This window comes from Staurois parvus, unplaced genomic scaffold (genome assembly GCF_062004578.1).
Source record: "Staurois parvus isolate SC_StPar_1 unplaced genomic scaffold, SC_StPar_1.0 ptg002729l, whole genome shotgun sequence".
Taxonomy (NCBI): Eukaryota; Metazoa; Chordata; class Amphibia; order Anura; family Ranidae; genus Staurois; species Staurois parvus.
Genome location: NW_028320525.1, coordinates 1 through 20,569, shown reverse-complemented (window position 1 = coordinate 20,569; position 20,569 = coordinate 1). Strand labels below are relative to the sequence as shown.

Genomic DNA, 20,569 nt, shown 5'->3' with positions numbered 1-20,569 from the left:
CCTCTTCTCCACAACCGTGGCCTGTGGTTGCGGGGGGCCGGGGTGGTTTATCGGAATCTGGAAGCCCCCTTTAACAAGGGGGCCCCCAGATCCCGCCCCCCCATGTGAATGAGTATGTGGTACATGGTACCGCTACCCATTCATAAAAAAAAGGGTAGTGTAAAAAAAGCTAGAAGACAGTCTTTGACAAGTCCCTTATTAAAAATAAAAGTTAAAAAATGTCCCCCAAAGTAGATCGAACGTCAATTACGATGCCCGCTGCCATCGCTACCCAAAGGAAAAAATAAAAAAATAAAAAAATACACCAGCTCCGCTCCCAATGCTGGCTCCCGGCTGTCTGACAGCTGTGCCAGCGATGACTTGTGTTCGACGTGAACGGTCTGTAAAAATGTGACTCTGTTGGTAAATTTTATGTGTTGTGGCAGTAAAAAAAAATGTCTGTCAGTAATTTTTTGTGTCATGTTAGTAAATATTACTTAATAGCTATAAATAAGAAAAGAGCTTTTAAAAAATGATAAAAATGAATGAACATTATCATCACTACAAGGAATAACAGAATTTGTTAAAAGGAAATGAAGGCCACAAAAATTCAAAATGAGCTACACATTGCAAAAGATGGCGGGCTAAACTTCCCAAACATTCATCAAATATATTCATAGTAGAAAGGTCCGGTCCGAGCATGTAGGCCCTTTACAGAATCATCTAGAGGGGGTGACTGGGGACAAAGAGAAGGCCAATGTATGGAATCCCTTCTTCAGCTCTGTGTATACAATGGAGCATGGGGGGGCTCTTGTCCATAATGGGCGTGGTACTGACACAGCTCCAGATGGTCCACATTGGCTCACAACTGATGATCCAGAAATAGTGATGGGCTGGACACCCCCCTGTTCGGTTCGCTGGTCGAACATCCAAACCTACAGAATGTTCAATCGCAAACTTTGAACACGAACCAAACAATTTACTGATCGGTATCTTACGGCACCTGAGGATGTGGTATGATTCCGCTCAGTTACTACAATCCACCATTAGTTCTATTATGACGTCACGCGGTATGTTAGTAGTGAGACATTCATTCATGTTTCAGCCGTCAGTGGGGTTCCTTGCTGACAGCTGAATGTAAAAACAATTGTTGGCGTTGACCGACATTTAAAATATATATATATATTTTTTTTTAAAAATGGCACAGGGTCCCCCCTCCCATCCATACCAAGTCGTTCGGGTCTGGTATGGATTTTGAGGGGAACCCCCAATGCCAAAATGTAAAACGAGCCAGTGCTCCCCCCTCCTAAACCATACCAGGCCACATGCCCTAAACATGGGGGGATGCTTTGGGGGCGAGGACAAGGGCCTCTTCCCCACAACTGTGGCCTGTGGTTGTGGGGGTCTGCAGGGGGGGCTTATCAGAATCTGGAAGCTACCTTTAGCATGGGGGCCCCCAGATCCCGCCCCCCCCCATGTGAATAAGTATGCGCTACCCATTCACAAAAAAAAAAAAAAAAAAAAAGACAGGAGACAGTCTTTGACAAATCCTTTATTAAAAATAAAAAAGTCCCCCAAATAAATCCAATGTCTATCATGATGCCCACCGCCGAAAAAAGAAAAGAAAGCGAAGCAGTCGTAAATCGGGCACCCGCCGTCTTACAGCTGCGCCCCTAATGACAGTTCTTAAATACTGTCATGGCATCACAAGGGGGCGGAGTTCACCTCGGCCCCTTGTGATGTCATCACGCGCTGTGATTGGTCAAAGCATTACATCTGACCTGTGGTCAGGTGCATTGCATTGACCAGTCAAGGTGCAGTGCATTTTGGGGCGCGGCAGGCGAATAGCCCGCTGGACGCCCGTACCGTTGGCCCATGTTGAAGTGGAACGTGAAGCCCATCCCTATCCAGAAATATTTAGACAGAATAAAGGTGAATAAAGCCCCTGGACCGGATGGCATACACCCACGGGGCCTTAAAGAATTGAGCTGTCATTTCAAAGCCATTGTTTCTCATTTTTAGGGACCCTTTAATGACTGGCATAGTACCCCTGGATTGGCGCAAGGCCAATGTGGTGCCAATATTTAAAAAGGGGACAACATATTTACCAAGTAATTTTAGACCTGTTAGTGTAACTTCTATAGTTGGGAGGATACTGGAGAGTTTATTAGAGACCACAGAGATGAGTTCTTGCTGGAAAAAAAAAACATTTTAAAAGGTTAAATTCACCTTTTTGACAAAAATAATAAATGCACATTTTTTTGCAGGTAAAAAATATGTGCATTTATTATTTTTGTCTGCAGGAACCTGGAAAGTATTGCACCAGCAATCAGTATGTCACTGGTGCCATGCAGGTCTCCTGCAAATCTGTCAGTATATCTGCTTGCAGTACAGGATGTATGGGGTGTACTGGACGTACGGGGTGTGCGAGATGTACGGGGTGTGCGAGATGTACGGACAAGCAGATATTCTGACAGGAAGCTTCAATTAACTACTTCAGTGCTCCACAGCGGCGTGGTAGTTCATTGAAAACAAGCTGACAGCCGCTGTTTTAAAATCTGACAGATAGTACGAGGAGAAGTCTGTTGGGGGGGGGGGGGGGGCGACGGGCGCAGCTGCGGCTATGGGAACATGTTACATGTTCCCCCCTAAAAACAGGTGGAACATATAACATGTTTCCAAGGGTAAGTTTATCCTTTAGTTAAAGATAGTTATTAAGAGGTCGTACAATAAATTACCGTATCACCAAGTAAATGGTCTCCATTCAGTAGCCAAAAAAGGCATGCAAAAAAAGAGGGGTTGTGGAGAGATTCACAAAGAAAGCGGCTACATTATGAACAGAATGTGATACTCAGAAAAATTTCCAAAAATTATGCTTTATTACACATACAAATTTGACATATGGGCAATCGCCCTGGTTTACCATCACCTCAGTATGAGACAATACACACAGACCTAAAACCATATAGAAATGACACCAGTACCGGTCTAAATGCATGTGCAACAAGGACAATGACTACAAGAGTCTAAAGTCCCTGTAGCACAGGCGCATGGGTGGACACTTCCCAAAGGAGGTGTATACAAAAATTATACCATAGGTATACCATAACACGTGTTATAAATGTGTAGACTAAGCTACTACCAGAATGGTTATATCCCAAACAGGGAATTTCAAAAAATTATACCATAGATATAAATATCACATGTATGCAATGCAGCAAGCACAGTATGCGTCAAAAAGAAGGCATGCCTCTAGGCCTATATGAGACAAAACATAAATGTCATGTAAATGATGCAACACAAGTGGTTGGGGCCCATTCATCTGTGATTATTACCAGCTGTTTCCTAGGGCTCTTGAATAAAAATATGCCCCATATTTTATCAGGATGGAAGGATAGATGCATGAAGCAGCGCACTGCTTGAAATGGTTTCTTCACCACTGTATGTGGACTACATACCACTTTCTGTGAGAAAATCAAGACACATCCCAATAGATCTTCTGCCTGTTGAAATACATGTGGTATATCTAGTTTCTTATACAAAGCACCATGATGTCCCCATCCTGTAGTGAAACAAACAATATGTGGAAAGTCACTGAAAGAGCTTTCACTCTGTATAGGATATATAGGTCATATATGTCACATAGGACCATATATCTTGTGTCCTGCAACAGTCCACTCACCACCTGTGCAATGGATAATAGGAAAGGAAAGAATATCCTTCATAGGTGCTGCCATACAAGGCCGGGGAGGCCAAGGAACCACCGCTGACATCCGCCGATATACCGCGGGTTCCAGCCTCTTCTCGGCGCCTGTGCTGCCTAGGCTTGCCTCATGGCATGTGAAAATGGCTTCCTCCTTGTGGGTCAGCGTGCGTTCCACCTAATGCGCATGACCGGAAGTGACGTATCTGACGTATGACGTCAACGCGTTTCGCCGATGGGCGTATCTCACTCAGCTTCGTCAGGACCAATGAGACAACTGCATTTCAATTTCCTATTTATAGACTCTTGTAGTCATTGTCCTTGTTGCACATGCATTTAGACCGGTACTGGCGTCATTTTATATGGTTTTAGGTCTGTGTGTATTGTCTCATACTGAGGTGATGGTAAACCAGGGCGATTGCCCATATGTCAAATTTGTATGTGTAATAAAGCATAATTTTTGGAAATTTTTCTGAGTATCACATTCTGTTCATAATGTAGCCGCTTTCTTTGTGAATCTCTTTTCACAACCCCTCTTTTTTTGTAAGTTTATCCTTTAACCTCCTCGGCGGTATGATTATTTCAGTTTTTGGTGCTGAAAGCAGTACTTTTTTTGCATGGAAATATGTAGTTTTTTTATTGTAGGCTGTAATTTTTAGGAATAACTCACTGAAATCTGTATGAACAAGAGTCTAGTAAACATCCCGGGTATGATAAAACTTGAAACACAAAATCATAAATTATAATTTAATAAATAATCATAAAAAATAATAACTTAATAATAATAATAATAAATTTAATTCAATAATATAATCAAACCAAAAACACTGAAATGTGAAATATAGCGCCAAGTTCGCACATCACTGAGCAAAGTCGCAGAATCGTTTTCAGTGTCTGATGATGAATTTCCCCCACAAATCATTATCACTCAATTCTGCAAGTGGTTCTGATTTACTATCGCTGTTCTCTTACTTGAATAAAAACAGTGATTTTGCGTTTTAGCAACCAGACAGAATATGGGAATTGGAAGCTTTTTGGCCGGGCTTCTAACAGGGCCAAAAGGTCACTTGAGACATGAGGCACACTGGGATCACTGGATGACACAGGACGTTTAGGGGTCATTGGAAACACAAGACCTTTAAGAGGTCAATGGAGACACAGTATGCTTAGGGATCACTGAAGACATGGGGCACACTGGATGCTGAAGAAATATGGAGGACACAATACAGGAGGCAGACATGGACAGGAAAACTTACGGCAGCAGAGGACTCAACCAAGCCACACATTGCTGCACAATTCAAAGCCAAATGGCTCTAATAAGGAGAACTATCTTCTGATTGGCCACAGTGTTGGCATCCCAGGTGAAACTCGGAAGTGAGGAGACTCAGTGCTGGATTGTAGAAAATGTGAGTGTGACAGACACCAAAAAATTAAAAACTTCTTTAGAAACGCTGTGCTCCCAGGTGGTCAGTGTAAATGGTTACTCTGCATAAAGCAATTTTTATTACTTTGTTAATTTTTGTACTGCCCTATGTAGAGAGCACCAGCACAGTGCTTACTTCCTCCCAGCTCTCTATGCAGTTGGTAAGGGCGGACAAGGAGGCATGTTTTGACATTTGTCCTATGCCCTTGTCCTCGTGGAGCCCCACACTTTCCCTTATTGCAGTGGTCTCCAAACTGCGACCCATGGGCTGACTTTGATCCTTTGCTTCCCTTTATCAGGACCTTGGGGCACCGTTCCATGCACAGACACCAATGATGGGGCACCATTCTTCATACAGACACAGATGGGGCACCAGATACCAACAATGGGACACTATTCCTCCCACTAAAACCAATGATGGGGCATTGTTTACTCCCACTGATGGCAGGGTGTTTTCTACTCCAACTGGTCATAGTCTGGCCTCCCTAAAGCCTGAAGAACAATAAACTGGCCCTATATTTAGAAAGTTTGGGGATCCCTGCCTTACTGTATAGTGCACCGGGAGGATATAAAACTTTACTGTTCCTTAATAGACCGGCAACGCACATTACTCGAAAATCAGGTACTCCATTATACTTACAGTATGGCAGCAGTGAGACTGCCTACTGCAGGGCTGGATTTGTTTTGGAAGCTCCTGAGAGATCCATTAAATCCAAAAGGACCGTGTTCAATATTACCAAACCTACTACCACACAGATGTCCACCATCGTTCTTCAAAGCTGCAGTCATCAACCACAAACTGGCTACTGTCCTTGGAGTAATACTGAATTTTTAAAACCTGAACAGGATATTATTATTAAAAAAAAAAAAAAAGGTATGCAGCGCTAAATGATAAAGCAAACATCCGTATAACCAGAGTCACTGTAAATAGATAAAACTGTGTGAACCATCAAACATAAATAGTCCCAAATGTGATAAAAAGCTAAAGGTGAAGGATCGGCAATGCCACAATGGTAATAAGTATATTACAAATCCAGTCAGGCTTGTGGAAGAATCAGATAAATTAATGCGCTTACCACAAAGACATACAGACTGAGCGTTGTATGTATAATGGTGGACATCAGGGCCTGGTCAGCAAACAAGACTGCATCCGGTCACCATGTAAGACCCCCAGGAATGGTGGGAAACACTCTCAAGGGTCATCTCAGGTTTCGCTGGCAGGTCCAACGGAGTCCTCTCCTAGTAGTACTCCTCCAAATCGCTCCACCTTGATGGGGCTCGTAAATAACGAGCCAAGGGCAAAATGGCAATAATGGTGAAGTATGTCTTTATTGGGTAAACAGCAAATGGTATATTAGGGAACTCACAAATATAAAGCAATGACCAGGTCAAACAGAGAAGTTCCCTGGTGGCTAGTGGCTCCCTGGTGGTTTAATGGCATCTGTTGAGTGGATCCCCTAACATGTTTCGAGCCACGCTCATTGTCAACTCGTTCAGTTCTAATGAGCATTGGGAAGATATTCCGTCCCCACCCCATGAGAAATAACTTGGTATATGCAATGCGGTGTAGAAAGGAACACAAAGACCTGAACATTAGTAAAAGAAATGTCTCAAACAGATGACCCAACATAGGATGGCAAACTATACAGGCCAAGACTCAGCAGTCTTCCAACACCTTAAAGCAGAACAAAACTTGCGGCATCAACATGAACTGTTTTAAATCCTTATGCTGCTAGATTAGTAAATTGTTTTTACATTTCCTCATGTCATGATCTGGGTCAGGTTCAGAGACCAGTTGCTACAGCAGTTGTAAGGCTTACCTGAAACCAGCAGGATTGGTACACCAGCGGCCCACCCTGGGAATGACGCAGGCTCACCTGAGGTGCGGGGTCTAAGCATCCACCGGTCTTCCCCAGAGCTCCTAATGGTGGAGATGGATTTGGCTGCGTGTGAATGCCAGGTCGCAGATCTCAGGATCACCCCACCAGGGAATGAGTAGGCTGGAAACCAAAAGCGGATCAAACAGTTCAGGGATCAAACAGAAGCGGAGTCAGTCACAAGCCAAGGGTCGGTCACCAATGGTAGTAGATAGGATGAGGCAGAATCGTAGTCAGTAGCAAGCCAAAGGTCGGTAACGTAGATGAAGCCGGCAGCAGGAACAGTTAGCGGGATATTGGCTGGTAAGGCACAATAATCTGGCAACCAGGAAGTGCAGAGACATGGCTTTTATAGGAAGTTCATGGGAGGAGCAAGGAGTTCAAGGTTCAAGACAAAACAGGGAAAAGGCAGGATCATCCAAAGAATTGTCAAGGGAGCTGTCCAGCATTCCAGGTAGCTCAGTGAGAAGAAACACTGTCTCTCATCACAGAAGGCCCAGGTTTGATTCCAGGCTCTGACACCTCAGTTGCTCCCACAGTATCTGGCTAATCCAAAATGATGTCCTACATCCCAGGATTCTTCATGGGCATTTTTTCTCTTTCATCAGGTGGAAGGTAGAAAGAACTTCTCTTTCAACTGAAGGAGGGACTTTTTCATCTAAGCACACCCTCCTGTCTGCATGCCTGAGCTAACCAACATGGAAGAAAAATATATTTGAAACATATTTTAAAAATATTCTTCCCAAATATATTGACATATATTTGAAATACTACAATTTTGGCCGTATTCAATATATATATATATATATATATATATATATATACACACACACACACTGTATGTTGAAATTCAACATGTTTAAAAAAGAAAATTACAAAAATACATATCATATATATATATATATATATATATATATATATATACACATATACATATACATATATATATATACACACACACACACACACACATATATATATATACATACATACATACACACACAAACACACACACACACACGCTGCATGTTGAAATGCGTTTTTATTACAAAATAAATGAAAGATATTTTCAAAAATATATTTCAAATATACTGTATGTCTTTAAAAATACAAATCTACATTTTTGGAATGCATTTACAAATATATGTAAAGATATATGTTAATATGACTTTTTTTATATGTTAAAAAAAAAATCTTAAGAATATATTACATATAAAAAAGAAATTTTAACATATATTTTTAAATGCATTCCAAAAATGTAGATTTGTATATTCGAAATGTATTTTTAAATTTTTTTTTCATATATGTTGTAATAAAAACGCATTTTAACATGTAGTATATATATATATATTATTATTATACAGAATTTATATAGCGCCAACAGTTTGCTCAGCACTTTACAATATAAGGGAGACAGTACAATTACAATACATTTCAGTACAGAAGGAATCGGAGGGCCCGTCTCCTGGAGCTTACAATCTACAATCTAAAGGAAGGGGGAGGGGATACCAAAGGTGATAGCTGCGGGGGATGATCTGGTGGAGGTGATTCAAGTACAGTTCTTAGGTGGAGGTGGGGTAGGCTTCCCTGAAGAAGTGAGTTTTCAAAGATCGCCTAAAGGCAGACAGGGTGGGGGCTGACCGGACATGCTGTGGTAGGGAGTTCAAGAGGATGGAAGATGCTCTGGAGAATTCCTGGAGGCGAGCATGGGAGGAGGTGATGAGGGCGCTAGAGAGGAGGATATCATGGGAGGAGCAGAGTGGGCGATATCTGTGGATGAGGTTGGCAATGTAACTAGGGGCAGTGTTGTGGATGGCTTTGTATGCTGTGGTTAGTATTTTGAATTTTATACGTTGGGTTAGTGGAAACCAGTGGAGGGATTGGCAGAGAGGGGCAGCAGTCGCTGATCGGTTGGTAAGGTGTATGAGTCTAGCAGCAGCATTCATAATAGACTGAAGGAAACATGTGGATTTTGGAAATGTTCCAGAGGTTGAGGCAGCAGGATTTAGCCAGTGATTGGATGTGGGGCCCGAAGGAGAGGTCAGAGTCTAGGATTACACCTAGCACTCTGGCATGAGGGGGAAGGACCAATGGTTGTGCTGTTGATCTTAATGGTAAAGTTGTGAGTGGGGGATCAGGAGGAGAAAATATTATAAGCTCAGTTTTTTTTTGAAAGATTGAGTTTAAGGTAGTGATGTGACATCCATGCTGATATGTCACTTAGTAGATTTGTGATACGTGAGGAGATTGAGGGGGTGAGCTGGGGAGTGGAGAGATAGATCTGGGTGTCATCAGCATAGAGGTGGTATTGCAAGCCATGGGAGGTTATCAGTTGGCCCAGGGAGGAGGTATAGAGAGAGAAAAGGAGGGGCCCAAGAACAGAACCTTGGGGTACCCAAACAGAAAGAGGAAGAGGAGTGGAGGAGGAGTTGTATGTGACACTGAAAGTGCGCTGAGAAAGGTAAGAGGAGAACCAGGAGAGAGCAGAGTCACAGAGGCCGAGTGGAGTTTACTGAGGAGGAGCGGGTGGTCGACTGTGTCAAAGGCAGCAGAAAGGTCAAGGAGTATGAGTATGGAGTAATGGCCATTGGTTTTAGCCATTAGTAGGTCATTAGTGAGTTTTAGTAAGGCAGTTTCTGTGGAATGTTATGGGCGGAAGCCAGACTGTCGGGGATCAAGAAGGTTGTTGTCGGTGAGGTAGCAGTTCAGACGGTTGTGATCAAGGCGTTCGAGAAGCTTGGAAGCAAACGGGAGAAGGGAGATGGGTCTTAAGTTATTCAAACAGGTGGGGTCCAGCGAGGGTGTTTTGAGAATGGGGGTAACCAGTGCATGTTTGAGTGGGGAGGGAAAGGTACCCATGGAGAGTGAGAGGTTGAAGATGTGGGTTAGAGAGTTTAGGATAGAGAAGGAAGGAGGCTGCAACAGTCGTGAGGGGATAGGATCCAGGGGACAGGTGGTGAAGTGGGCCTTGGAAAGGAAGTTGGTAACTTCCTTGGTGGTAACAGGGTCGAAGGAGGAGAGTGTTGAGTTTGGTGTTGGGCCTGGTATGTTGGTTAGAGGAGGAAGCTTGACACTGGAGATCTCATCACGAATTGTGACAATCTTCTTCTTGAAATGACTGGCAATCTCCTGTGTAGTAAGTAAGCTGGTGGGTGGAGGTAGTGGGGGGTGGAGTAAGGAATTAAGGGTAGAGAAGAGTTGACGAGGATTGGATGAGAGGGTCTTGATGAGAGTGTTGTAGTAGGTTTGCTTAGCAGCGTGGAGGTTGGAGTTGTATTTGAGAAGAGCGGATTTGTAGAGGGTAAAGTCTTTCAGGGATTTGGTTTTACGCCACGCTCACTCAAGAGTGCGGCTGCGTCTCTTGAGACTTCTGGTGTCATCTGTTTGCCAGGGTTGTGGCAGGCGAGGCCTGGTTCTGCATGTAGAAAGAGGAGCAAGAGCGTCCAGGTAGGATGATAGACAGATCAGATAGGCAGGAGAGGGGTGCAATTTCATCATAGAGGTGCTCAGTAGCCTAGTGAAGAAGGTCAGGGCTGAGGTGGTGGAGGTTTCTACGGGTAACGGTTTGCTGGTTGGAGGCATGGGAGGTAGGAGGCAGGGAGAGTGTGAAGCTGATGTGATCAGAGAGAGGAAAAGGGGTGTTAGAGAGGTTATAGGGAGTGCATAGGTGGGTGAATACAAGGTCAAGGGTGTTGCCATTGGAGTGGGTGGTGGATTGTGACCATTGTGTTAGGTTAAAAGAGGAGTTAGGTTGAGTAGTTGAGAGGTGGCAGGGGTGTGAACATTGACTGGGATGTTAAAGTCACCGAGGATGATGGCAGGCACCTCAGAGGAGAGAAAGTATGGTAGCCATGCTGAAAAGTCATCAAGAAAGCGTAACACTAGGCCTGGGGGGTAGTAGATGACTGCAATCCTCAGACAAACAGGAGAAAAAGAGACAAATACAGTGCACTTCAAAAGAGCGGAGGGACAGAGATGGAGGGGCAGGAAGAACCTGGAATGTGCTTTGTGGGGAAAGAAGAAGTCCGACTCCATACCCTTTTTGTCCACTGGGTCTGGGCGAGTGAGTCCAGAGGAGGCCACCATGGGAGAGTGCAGCTGAGGAGACAGTCGGAATCCTGGAGCCAGGTTTCAGTAATAGCAAAAAGGTTGAGGGAGTGGGAGAGGAAGAGGTCATTGATAGTAGAGAGTTTGTTAGAGGCTGAGTGGGCATTCCAGAGAGCACATAGGAGGGAGGGGTTGGTGCGTGGAAGCAGGGGAATTGAGATAAGAGACTGAGGGTTGCGGCTGCGGCTAGAGAGTGGAGGCTGCTTCTTCTGTGGGTTGGAGTTTGATGGTGGAGGGCCAGGGTTTGGAGCAATGTCTCCAGAAGTTAGTAGTAGTAGAAGGGTGAGGGAGGTGTGGTGGGAGCAAGATTTATATGAGGGCAAATGCTGCAGTGCTTTTGTAGAGGTGACATTATGTGGACCAAGAGAGAGCAGGAGATAAGTGCAGTGATATTGAGAGGGCAGAAGTGAGGGTGATATGTACAGGTTGTGGGGTGGGGGAGAAGGGGTAAAGAAGAGAGAGTTTGAGAAGAGAGGGAATTATAGCAACAAAGAGAGTTAGCAAGAGCATGCTGGAGAGAGGAGAAATAACAAAGGAAGGCAGATGGAAAGAGGTAAGGGAGTGAAGAGCGCATGCAATCTACTTGAGGTGGAGCACTAATGTTTGTACTTGCCTTAGTCAAAGTGCCGTGTTTAAAGTGCCATGTACTTAGCGCCGTAATGCATACTTTGCGCAAGGAATGCCAGCCTGTCCCCTCGCCAGCCGTCCCAAGGACTGTACTGAAGTTATACTTGGATGGACAAGGGGGAGGTTAGGCAATCATTCAATTAAGAGCTAAATATATTGAATACGGCCAAAATTGTAGTATTTCAATATATGTCAGTATATTTGGGAAGAATATTTTTAAAATATATTTAAAATACCGTATTTTCCGGCGTATAAGGCGACTGGGTGTATAAGACGACCCCCTAATTTTCCAGTTAAAACATAGGTTTTGGGCTATACTCGCCGTATAAGACTACCCCCCTTCCGAGGCAACACCATTTAAAAACATCAGATTTTTTTATTGAAATGGTTATGACTTACCGGTACTTAAAATCCTTCAAAATCCTCATGTTCATCCTCTGACATCATAAGTTCATGAATGACATCTTGTGATACATTTGTAAGACAGTCATCATATGGATCAAATTCCAAATCAGATGGTTACCGCTGGATGTGTGGTAATGCGGTAGCTTCGGCTGCATACAGTATACATACAGCCCACTGGATGTCCGGTAATACGGTAGCTTCGGCTACATACAGTATACAGTATATATGCAGCCCGCTGGATGTGTGGTAATACGGTAGCTTGGCTACATACAGTATACAGTATATATACAGCCCGCTGGATGTGCAGTAATGTACATACAGTATACCGTGCTGAGCCAAGCTGGCTCAAAACAAATGTCCCTATGACAGATGAATCTGTCAGCCCGCTGGATGTGCGGTATATGCAGTATACTGTGCTGAGCCAAGCGGTTTCAAAACGTACCGGTACGTCCCTACGGTAATCAGACCGCTGGATGCGTGTATGTACGGTAGCTGAGGCTACATACAGTATACGCTGGGCCAATCACAGCGAGCGATGTATTCTACTAATGAATACAAAGCCTGCTTGGATTGCCTGAGGTTGTGACATCATCAGCCCACCTCTCTGACTCAGCCAATCCGAGCAGGCTTTGTATTCATTAGTATAAAAAGTAGTCTTATACGCCAGAAAATACTGTATATTTTTCTTCCATGTGGGAAGAGCAGATGGATTCCAGGAAGTAAATGCTACTACATGAATCATTTGCCCTCACTCAAGATGACCGTGGTTAGAAATGCTGGAGGGGTGTTTTTTGAAGTTATTTCTCAACAAAATAAAGCATGGAGACATGGCTGGATGGGGAATTTGCTGTGAATATTAAAAATGAATTAAATAACGTTTTAAGTTTGTGGCGCTCAGATACTTCCACTATAAGGATCCTTCGCACTTTGGTGCTATACCATGCATTTTAATACATTGAATAATACAGCTAATAAGCATTAATATGGCATGAAAAAAAAAAAAGACAAGCAACATCTTTGATGCTTCTTCTGTGAGCTCTAATAAAAGAGTTATTGGGCTGTGCCTTTCCAGTGAGGGGACATTGGACATATGTCTGGAACTGGGTGAAAATGTACTTGTATATTCACTGTTAGCAAACCAATAAGCTGTGCTATCCACACAAGTAATACATGTATCTATGCAATAAACAACTGGATCAATACAGCCACACATAAAAGTCAATAAATGCAAAATAAAGAACAAAAAGTCTGTAAAGAAATGTGTTCTGTGTAGGAATTCAAAATTAGAAGTGTGAATTCCACGTCACAAAAGTCTTCGCCACCACACAGGCACACTGAGAGGCTTACCAAGAATGCACGATTCTCAAATTATATAGAAGTCATATAAAACTTTATACAACTACCCTTGATATCACACCAGGTCACCAGCACTCCTTGAACACATGGATATCTCAGAAAGGGCATCTCCTCCCAGGATATTCTCCAGTTCTTAGTCTATGCATGCAGGTATGTTAAAAAAGAATAGAGACCAAGCGCTCCACATACCATCAAATCCAACGTAATATGTAATACAATAGCAGAAATGCGCTTACAAACAATGAGGGCAAAACAGCGCTGTCTGTAAACCAAAGATAGTGTACAAACACTGCACTTCTGAGGTCACTTCCAGTATACATGATGATGTCACAACAAATTCCTCCCGACACGTTTCATCACAGATGATATCTTCTAAGATTGAGCGAAGCCTGCTGTGACATCATCACGCATACTGGAAGTGCTGTGTTTCTACACAATCATTGATTTACATACATCATTGTTTTACTCTCTTTGTAGGTGCATTTCTGCTTTTTTAATGAATTATACGTTGGATTTTTTGCTAATGTACAATATATTTAAATAGCATAAATGCACTTACAGAGTAAAACAGCGCTGTATGTCACCCAAAGATCATGTAGAAACACCTCACTTCCAGTATATGTGATGACATCACAACAGACTCTGCTCGATGCGTTTAATCACTGAAGATGTCATCTATGATGAAACGCATTGGAGGAAGCCTGTTGTAACCTCATCACGTATACTGGAAGTGATCTCAGAAGTGCAGTGTTTGTACACAATCTTTGGTTTACATACAGCACTGTTTTACTTTATTTATTTGTAAGTGCATTTCTGCTATTTTAATAAATTATACTTTGTATTTTATGGTATGTGGAGCACTTAGTCCATGTATACAGGTATGATAAAAAAGAATAGAGACCAAGAACTGGAGAAGATCCTGGGAGGAAATAACCTTTCTGAGATATCCATGTCTTCAAGGAGTGCCAGATGACCTGGTGTGATGTTGAGGGTAGTTGTATAAAGCTTTATACCATAAAATAAAGTATAATTTATTAAAATAGCAGAAATGCACTTACAAACAAAGAAAGTAAAACAGCGCTGTATGTAAACCAAAGATCGTGTAGAAACACTGCACTTCTAGGATCACTTCCAGCATACGTGATGAGGTTACAACAGGTTCCCCCGATGCGTTTCATCATAGATGTCATCTTCAGTGATGAAACGCATCGAGCGGAGTCTGTTGTGATGTCATAATTTATTAAAGTGAGGTGTTTCTACGTGATCTTTGGGTGACATACAGCGCTGTTTTACTCTGTAAGTGCATTTCTGATACTTAAATATATTATACATTAGGAAAAAATCCAACGTATAATTTATTAAAATAGCAGAAATGCACTTACAAAGAGAGTAAAACAGCGATGTACGTAACCCAATGATTGTGTAGAAACACAGCACTTCCAGTATGCGTGATGATGTCACAGCAGGCTCTGCGCAATCATAAAAGATGTCTATGATGGAATGTGTCGGTAGGAATTTGTTGTGACATCATCATGTATACCGGAAGTGACCTCAGAAGTGTAGTATTTGTACACAATCTTTGGTTTACAGACAGCACTGTTTTGCACTCATTGTTTGTAAGCGCATTTCTGCTATTTTATTACATTTTACGTTGGGTTTTATGGTATGTGGAGCGCTTGGTCTCTATTCTTTTTTAACATACCTGCATGCATATACTAAGGCCGGCCATGCATGGGTTGAAATTCGAACAATTTTTCATCCAAAAATTGGATCTAAGAATAATTGGCCTATTATTGCTCTGTTAGTGGGTCCATGGCACTGACCGATTTTCGTGGTTCCTCCCCTTTTCGGTGATCGGGCATGTTGGAAAATTTGTGAAAAACAGCCGATTTTCGACTCAATGATGGTCAAATCATACAAATATGTGAATGAGCCTTGACCTGGAAGGAACAGAAGTTTCACCTGTTATATGGGGTGAACTTTATGACTTGGTCAGCCAATTTTCGATATCATTGATGGCGCCATCGGATTACCGAGGAAACGTCATTTTCGATTTGCGGAGGAAAAATCGTTCAGAATTCGACCCATGTATGGCCTGCATAAGAAATGGAGAAGATCTTGGGAGGAGATACCCTGAGATATCCATGTGTTCAAGGAGTGCTGGTGACCTGGTGTGATGTTGAGAGTAGTTGTATAAAGCTTTATATGGCTTCTCTATAATTAGAGAATCCTGCATTCTTGGAGAGCCTCTCGGCGTGTCTGCATGGTGGCGGCAACACTTGTGATGTGGAGCAGAGCACCTTTCTTTATGGACTTTCTGTATTCTTTATTTTGAATGTATTTACTTTTATGAGTAGATTTATTGATTTATTATTTTTTTATTGCATAGATACATGTGTGTTTGTGTAGCATCATTGGTTTGGGCAGCATATCGGTTTGATCATTTTTTTGACTATGGTAAATATTGTAGCATGCCAGCTGCTTTTTATTGGTTTGAAAACATTTAGCGTGGTTACACTTTTGAGGAACATTCATTGTTATAACAGCTTGATCTAATATCAAAGAGTTATTATGGACACACCACTATAAAAAAAAATGAAATAAAATGCCAATAAACCGCTGATATGGCAACCATTTCTAACCCATATTTAATGGTCATATATTTAGTGTTGGTTTGTGAAACATAACAAAAACAGCAGACGAGTGTGTGTATATACAGACAGATAATAGTGACAGAATTTATCTTGGGAGGATATGACGTCACAACGTAGAATGAACCATCTAGAAGTTTATTCCTCTAAAATCGAAGTGGCTATAGAACAGATCCAGTAGAGTATTCCATACACCATCAAGTTCAATGAAAACAGTGCCAATATAATTTAAAACCTCATAAGGAAAATAAATAATCACAAAATTTACATTATTGGTGGACTAAAAATACTCCATACTTTTTTCCTTCATTAATATACAGTTTATTGAACGTGAGCTGGCATCTGATCCAGGCTGTGCCTCCCCAGTACAGTGGATTACTTTGACCTGGTCATGCTTGGACGGAGCTGCAAGGTTCCTTCAGCCCAGGAACCAGGATATTGTCCCATCTTCTTCCATAGGCTCAGCTCTTCTCCGGTGGAGTCCATCCAGTCTACCGGCTGTCCATTGAATACGCCTAGAACAAGACAAGCCAATGAATTTGGTAAAAATTGGTAAACTCCAGTTAGAAAACAATACCTTTCCTCCTTATTTATAACATGATTTATAGTTAAACCTGACCTCCAGCCTTCCCTTCAGTCTTCTGGTAGAGCAGGGGTGTCAACCTGCGGCCCTCCTGTTGTTGCAGAACTACAAATCCCATATGGCATTGCGGGGCTGACAATTAAAAGCATGACTCCCAAAGGCACAGGCATGATGGGACTTGTAGTTTCTCAACAGCTGGAGGGCCGCAGTTTGACACCCGTGTTGTAGAGGCTCCTCTCCTGGACTGAAATAGCTTACTCTGATTTTACCTTACTACAAAGGTACAATGTGGCAGTCAGATTAGTGGGGGACAGGAAACTGGGGAAATGCTTCCTCCGGCCTGCAGCAGACTGAGGACATCATCTCAGGCTATGTATGCAGAAGCAGAATCCATGAGTAGAATATGGCACCAGGAGGCTTTCCTACACAGATCAGCAAAGCTGGAGGGCTGTGAGCAGGAAGTAGTGTGGTTGCTGACCAGTCCTATAGCAGCAGCAATATATTGTCTAAACCATGCCAACCAAGGCCAAGTCACTGAACTTCTCAGTTTCAGTTATCAGAAAACAGCATGTGTTGCAATATTGGTCATAAAGATTTCTTTCATTCTGTTTAGTCAAATGAGTATTACACATTTAATTGTACTACTGTATTATCCATCTGCAAACAGCAGATGGCACACTGAAGACTGTGCAACATCTTACTGAATCATTATACTATTATGCTGTGAATAGACTGTAATCTGATGTGTTATCCAGATCCACACACAACTCATTAAGTCAGATGAGGGACACCCTTCCCCTCTATTTCCATCTCACACACCATTGGGACTCTGCAGTCCATCTCACACACCACTGGGACTCTGCAGTCCATCTCACACACCACTGGGACTCTGCAGTCCATCTCACACACCACTGGGACTCTGCAGTCCATCTCACACACCACTGGGACTCTTCAGTCCATCTCATACACCATTACGACTCTTCAGTCCATCTCATACACCATTCCAACTCTTCAGTCCATCTCACACACCATTCCGAATCTTCAGTCCATCTCACACACCATTCCGACTCTTCAGTCCATCTCACACACCATTCCGAATCTTCAGTCCATCTCATACACCATTCTGACTCTTCAGTCCATCTCATGCACCATTCTGACTCTTCAGTCCATCTCACACACCATTCCGACTCTTCAGTCCATCTCACACACCACTGGGACTCTTCAGTCCATCTCATACACCATTCCAACTCTTCAGTCCATCTCACACACCATTCCGAATCTTCAGTCCATCTCACACACCATTCCGAATCTTCAGTCCATCTCATACACCATTCTGACTCTTCAGTCCATCTCATTCACCATTCCGACTCTTCAGTCCATCTCATACACCACTGGGACTCTTCAGTCATCAAGTCCCATGGAAAGCTGTTACACAGTAGGACCAAAGACCCCACTCACCAGTTCCAGGACCCAGTCTTACTCCTCCCAGGAAATCATTGCTGGACAGAGGTTCTCGATCCCAGACTGTCAGTTCCAGGCATGTGTTCTGGAGATCATCAGGCTTGACGCCATTATAGACAAACGTGTGATTGTAGTGAGGATTCAGCATCTTCTTGACTACCGGTGTCTTCCTCTTGGTGTTCCGACCTTTGATTGGTAGTAAATATCTGTAGAGGAACCAAGAAAGATTTTCTTTCAGCTCAACATCAAATGTCAATGGATTTTATAAAGAAAGTTGACCCTGTGTATAACAGTCAAAGCATATATCAACAGCACACCATGGATCTTCACGATGACATTCAAACGTTTATTAAAGTGGTCACATCACAGCTGTAAAGGTACTGTGTTTTGGGGCCTTGCAGGACCCCTTTCCAAGGAGCAGAGCCCTCCTAACCAGGGGCGGGCTGACAACTCATGGGGCCCCCGATCAATAGGGGGATCATTGGGGCCCCTGTGTCCTTGCCCAAACTCAAAAAAGCCTATGAAAAAGGTACCAGGGGCATCTCATGGGGCCCCCTACTGACCCCGGGCCCTCGGGCAGTGCCCGAGTTTCCAAATGGTCAGTCCGCCCCTGCTCCTAACCCTCTTGTATTGCACTGCATTGTTGCTGGATTGTCTCCTGTCATATTGTAAAGCTCTGAGCAAACTGTTGGCGCCATATAAATCCTGTATAATAATAATAATAACTAGGCATGTGATGAAGGGTTCCTGCATGACCCCTAAACTTTGCTCCTTTACCACAGTGATGTGATGACTTTTAATACCTTCTTTCTGGGAAAAACATTCACATACATGAAACAAATCTACATTTTTGCTAGAAAATTACTTAAAACATTTTCTAAAAGCAGAGGCCCTGGAAAATAAAATGGTGGCTGCTGCAATTATTTAAATCACACGATATTCAGGAAGAATCTACATTTTAAATGAATTTTCCTGCATACAAACACAATTTAATACTACATTTTTTTGGTGAAATATAAAAGATAATGTTGTGTTGTCTTTTTAAAGACACCAAACATGTCAAGATTTAAAACTGCGCATGCCTGGGAAAAATTTGACAAATTACAATACCTAAAATTGTCCATAAGGGATGCTTTCAAAGTGAATTATGGACCTAGAATTATTGCTCTTACTCTGACATTCATGGTGATACCTCACATGTGTGGAGCAATCACCGTTTAGATTTAGATATGGAACTACGCACGCATTTGCATGTATGCATGAGGGGACAGGCATGCTCTAAAATCTTTTTAAAATTTTTTTTTTTTCTTCCACATTTTTTTTTAATTTAACAAGCCCCCTTGTGATATCTTTGAGTAGGTGACAGGTACACGTTATGGAGACATTTAGACCCCTAATGTCTCCCCTGTCCTCCAAAGCAGCTAACAAAGCACCAATCGTGTTTACTCAGCTGCTTCCCTGGCTGTATGTCAGTCAGCAACTGCTTAATAAACATTAGGACATTATCTTAAAGTGTTCCTAAATCCCGGACCCTGCATTCACTATATCCGGTCTCCCCGGACCCTGCATTCATTATATCCAGTCTCCCCGGACCCTGCATTCATTATATCCGGTCTCCCCGGAGCCTGCATTCACTATATCCGGTCTCCCCGGACCCTGCATTCATTATATCTGGTCTCCCCGGACCCTGCATTCACTATATCCGGTCTCCCCGGACCCTGCATTCACTATATCTGGTCTCCCCGAACCCCGCATTCACTATATCCGGTCTCTCCAGACCCTGCATTCACTATATCCGCTCTCCCCAGACCCTGCATTCACTATATCCGCTCTCCCCGGACCCTGCATTCACTATATCCGCTCTCCCCGGACCCTGCATTCACTATATCCGGTCTCCCCGGACCCTGCATTCACTATATCCGGTCTCCCCGGACTCTGCATTCACTATATCCGGTCTCCCCGGACCCTGCATTCACCATATCCGGTCTCCCCGGACCCTGCATTCACTATATGTGGTCTCCCCAGACCCTGCATTCACTATATCTGGTCTCCTCGGACCCTGCAAGCACTATATCCGGTCTCCCTAGACCCTGCATGCACTATATCCGGTCTCCCTGGACCCTGCATTCACTATATCCGGTCTCCTCGGACCCTGCATTCACTATATCCGGTCTCCCCAGACCCTGCATTCACTATATCCGGTCTCCCCGGACCCTGAATTCATTATATCTGGTCTCCCCGGGACCCTGCATTCACTATATACGGTCTCCCCGGACCCCGAATTCACTATATCCGCTCTCTCCCTGGACCCTGCATTCACTATATGTGGTCTCCCCGGACCCTGCATTCACTATATCTGGTCTCCCCGGACCCTGCATTCACTATATTAGGTCTCCC

At 43.2% G+C, this 20,569-nt stretch overlaps 1 long non-coding RNA gene across 1 annotated transcript; it reads right to left on the bottom strand.

The window, feature by feature from the left end:
• Positions 1 to 16,245: 16,245 nt before the first annotated feature.
• LOC149429378 (uncharacterized) lies at positions 16,246 to 18,373 on the bottom strand. Its single transcript, XR_016310484.1, has 2 exons — positions 18,170 to 18,373; positions 16,246 to 16,643 (listed from the first exon to the last, which is right to left on the bottom strand). It is a non-coding gene; the product is annotated as an uncharacterized LOC149429378 (long non-coding RNA).
• Between the last annotated feature and the right edge of the window lie 2,196 nt (positions 18,374 to 20,569).